Source organism: Triticum dicoccoides, chromosome 1A, assembly GCF_002162155.2.
Source record: "Triticum dicoccoides isolate Atlit2015 ecotype Zavitan chromosome 1A, WEW_v2.0, whole genome shotgun sequence".
Lineage (NCBI taxonomy): Eukaryota > Viridiplantae > Streptophyta > Magnoliopsida > Poales > Poaceae > Triticum > Triticum dicoccoides.
Window position 1 is genome coordinate 522,383,303 of NC_041380.1, and position 4,922 is coordinate 522,388,224.

The window sequence follows — 4,922 nt, forward strand, 5'->3', positions numbered from 1 at the left end:
TGTGTCAAATTAACTCATTTTTATTTTGCGTGTAAGTGAGACAATATGTCACAATACAATAAAAAACAAGGAGATAATTAAGTGGCATGGACAATAAGTTTAGGGAAAAGCTTCCCTCGCCCGACTGATCATCTCATTCTTGTCAATCGGGTCGCTTTCTCGCCATGTGCTCCCATGGCCCCTCCTACTACTGTTGGGGAACGTTGCAGAAAATTAAAATTTTTCCTACGGTTTCACCAAGATCCATCTATGAGTTCATCTAAGCAACGAGTCAAGGGAGTGAGTTTGCATTTACATACCACTTGTAGATCGAGTGCGGAAGCGTTCAAGGGGATGGTGATGATGGAGTCGTACTCGTCGTGATTCGGATCACCGATGACCAAGTGCTGAACGGACAGCACCTCCGCGTTCAACACACGTACGGTACGGGCGACGTCTCCTCCGTCTTGATCCAGCAAGGAGGAAGGAGAGGATGAGGAAGACAGCTCCAATGGCAGCACGACGGCGTGGTGTAGTTGGTGCAGCAGTACTCCGACAGGGCTTCGCCAAGCACGTACGGAGGAGGAGAGGTGTTGGGGAGGGGAGGGGCTGCGCCTTGAGTTGTGGTCGTGCTGCCCTCCCCTCACCCCTCTATATATAGGAGGAGAGGGGCAAGGGGGCCGGCCCTCTAGGGAAAACCCTAGAGGGGGCGGCGGCCAAAGGGAGAGGGAAAAGGGGTGGCTTGCCCCCCAAGCTAGGGGGCGCCCCCTTTAGGGTTTCCCCTCCCCTTGCCCTAGCCGCATGGGCCTAGGTGGGGAGGCGCGCCCAGCCCACTAGGGGCTGGCTCCCTCTCCCACACAGCCCATGTGTCCCCCCCCGGTGGACCCCCGGAACCCTTCCGGTGGCCCCGGTACAATACCGGTATGCCATCAAAACTTTCCGGTGTCCGTTTAACCACTTTTCTTATATAAATCTTTACCTCCGGACCATTCCGGAACTCCTCATGACGTCCGGGATCTCATCCGGGACTCCGAACAACATTCGGTAATCACATACTTGTCTTCCTGATAACCCTAGCGTCACCGAACCTTAAGTGTGTAGACCCTACGGGTTCGGGAGACATGCAGACATGACCGAGACGACCTCAGGTCAATAACCAGCAGCGGGATCTGGATACCCATGTTGGCTCCCACATGCTCCTCGATGTTGTCATCGGATGAACCACGATGTCGAGGATTCGATCAAACCCCTTATGCAATTCCCTTTGTCAATCGGTACGTTACATGCCCGAGACTCGATCGTCGGTATCCCAATACCTCGTTCAGTCTCGTTACCGGCAAGTCACTTTACTCGTACCGTAATGCATGATCCCGTGACCAGACACTTGGCCATCTTGAGCTCATTATGATGATGCACTACCGAGTGGGCCCAGTGATACCTCTCCGTAACACGGAGTGACAAATCCCAGTCTCGATCCGTGTCAACCCAACAGACACTTTCGGAGATACCTGTAATGCACCTTTATAGTCACCCAGTTACGTTGTGACGTTTGGTACACCCAAAGCACTCTTACGGTATCCGTGAGTTACACGATCTCATGGTCTAAGGAAGAGATACTTGACATTGGAAAAGCTCTAGCAAACGAACTAACCGACCTTTGTGCTATGCTTAGGATTGGGTCTTGTCCATCACATCATTCTCCTAATGATGTGATCCCGTTATCAACGACATCCAATGTCCATAGTCAGGAAACCATGACTATCTGTTGATCACAACGAGCTAGTCAACTAGAGGCTCACTAGGGACATATTGTGGTCTATGCATTCACACGTGTATTACGATTTCCGGATAATACAGTTATAGCATGAATAAAAGACTATTATCATGAACAAAGAAATATAATAATAATACTTTTATTATTGCCTCTAGGGCATATTTCCAAAAGTCTCCCACTTGCACTAGAGTCAATAATCTAGTTACATTGTGATGAATCGAACACCCATAGAGTTCTGGTGTTGATCATGTTTCGCTCGCGAGAGAGGTTTAGTCAACGGATCTGCGACATTCAGATCTGTATGTACTTTGCAAATTTCTATGTCTCCATCTTGAACATTCTCACGGATGGAGTTGAAACGACGCTTGATGTGCCTGGTCTTCTTGTGAAATCTGGGCTCCTTCGCAAGGGCAATAGCTCTAGTATTGTCACAGAAAAGTTTGATCGGCCCCGACGCATTGGGTATGACTCCTAGGTCGGTGATGAACTCCTTCACCCAAATAGCTTCATGCGCTGCCTCCGAGGCTGCCATGTACTCCGCTTCACATGTAGATCCCACTACAACGCTCTGCTTGCAGCTGCACCAGCTTACTGCTCCACCATTCAACATATACATGTATCCGGTTTGTGACTTAGAGTCATCCAGATCTGTGTCAAAGCTAGCGTCGACGTAACCCTTTACGACGAGCTCTTCGTCACCTCCATAAACGAGAAACATGTCCTTTGTCCTTTTCAGGTACTTCAGGATATTCTTGACCGCTGTCCAGTGTTCCTTGCCGGGATTACTTTGGTACCTTCCTACCAAACTTACGGCAAGGTTTACATCAGGTCTGGTACACAGCATGGCATACATAATAGATCCTATGGCTGAAGCATAGGGGATGACACTCATCTCTTCTATATCTTTTGCCGTGGTCGGGCATTGAGCCGAGCTCAATCTCACACCTTGCAATACAGGCAAGAACCCCTTCTTGGACTGATCCATTTTGAACTTCTTCAAAATTTTATCAAGGTATGTGCTTTGTGAAAGACCTATGAGGCGTCTCGATCTATTTCTATAGATCTTGATGCCTAATATATAAGCAGCTTCTCCAAGGTCCTTCATTGAAAAACATTTATTCAAGTAGGCCTTAATGCTGTCCAAGAATTCTATATCATTTCCCATCAAAAGTATGTCATCTACATATAATATGAGAAATGCTACAGAGCTCCCACTCACTTTCTTGTAAACGCAGGCTTCTCCATAAGTCTGCATAAACCCAAACACTTTGATCATCTCATCAAAGCGAATGTTCCAACTCCGAGATGCTTGCACCAGCCCATAAATGGATCGCTGGAGCTTGCATACTTTGTTAGCGTTCTTAGGATCGACAAAACCTTCCGGCTGCATCATATACAACTCTTCCTTAAGATAACCGTTAAGGAATGCCGTTTTGACGTCCATCTGCCATATCTCATAATCATAGTATGCGACAATTGCTAACATGATTCGGACGGACTTAAGCTTCGCTACGGGAGAGAAAGTCTCATCGTAGTCAATCCCTTGAACTTGCTGATAACCCTTAGCGACAAGTCGAGCTTTATAGATGGTGACATTACCATCCGCGTCCGTCTTCTTCTTAAAGATCCATTTGTTTTCTATAGCTCGCCGATCATCGGGCAAGTCAGTCAAAGTCCATACTTTGTTTTCATACATGGATTCTATCTCGGATTTCATGGCTCCAAGCCATTTGTTGGAATCTGGGCCCGCCATTGCTTCTTCATACTTCGAAGGTTCACCGTTGTCTAACAACATGATTTCCAGGACAGGGTTGCCGTACCATTCTGGTGCGGAACGTGTCCTAGTGGACCTACGAAGTTCAGTAGCAACTTGATCCGAAGTACCTTGATCATCATTATTTTCCTCTTCAGTTGGTGTAGGCATCACAGGAACATTTTCCTGGGTTGCACTACTTTCCCGTTCAAGAGGTAGGACTTCATCGAGTTCTACTTTCCTCCCACTTACTTCTTTCGAGAGAAACTCTTTTTCCAGAAAGGATCCGTTCTTGGCAACAAAGATCTTGCCCTCGGATCTTAAGTAGAAGGTATACCCAATGGTTTCCTTAGGGTATCCTATGAAGACGCATTTTTCCGACTTGGGTTCGAGCTTTTCAGGTTGAAGTTTCTTGACATAAGCATCGCATCCCCAAACTTTAGAAACGACAGCTTAGGTTTCTTCCCAAACCATAATTCATACGGTGTTGTCTCAACGGATTTAGACGGTGCCCTATTTAAAGTGAATGTAGCTGTCTCTAGAGCGTATCCCCAAAATGATAGTGGTAAATCGGTAAGAGACATCATAGACCGCACCATATCTAATAGAGTGCGATTACGACGTTCGGACACACCGTTACGCTGAGGTGTTCCAGGCGGCGTGAGTTGTGAAACGATTCCACATTTCCTTAAGTGTGTACCAAATTCGTGACTTAAGTATTCTCCTCCATGATCTGATCATAGGAATTTTATCTTTCGGTCACGTTGATTCTCTACCTCATTCTGAAATTCCTTGAACTTTTCAAAGGTCTCAGACTTGTGTTTCATTAAGTAGACATACCCATATCTACTCAAGTCATCAGTGAGAGTGAGAACATAACGATATCCTCCGCGAGCCTCAACACTCATTAGACCGCACACATCGGTATGTATGATTTCCAACAAGTTGGTTGCTCGCTACATTGTCCGGAGAACGGAGTCTTGGTCATCTTGCCCATGAGGCATGGTTCGCATGTGTCAAATGATTCATAATCGAGAGACTCTAAAAGTCCATCAGCATGGAGCTTCTTCATGCGCTTGACACCAATGTGACCAAGGCGGCAGTGCCACAAGTATGTGGGACTATCGTTATCAACTTTACATCTTTTGGTATTCACGCTATGAATATGTGTAGTATTACGCTCGAGATTCATTAAGAATAAACCATTGACCATCGGAGCATGACCATAAAACATATCTCTCATATAAATCGAACAACCATTATTCTCAGACTTAAATGAGTAGCCATCTCGTATTAAACGAGATCCAGATACAATGTTCATGCTCAAACTTGGCACTAAATAACAATTATTAAGGTTCAAAACTAATCCCGTGGGTAAATGTAGAGGTAGCGTGCCGACAGCGATCACATCGACTC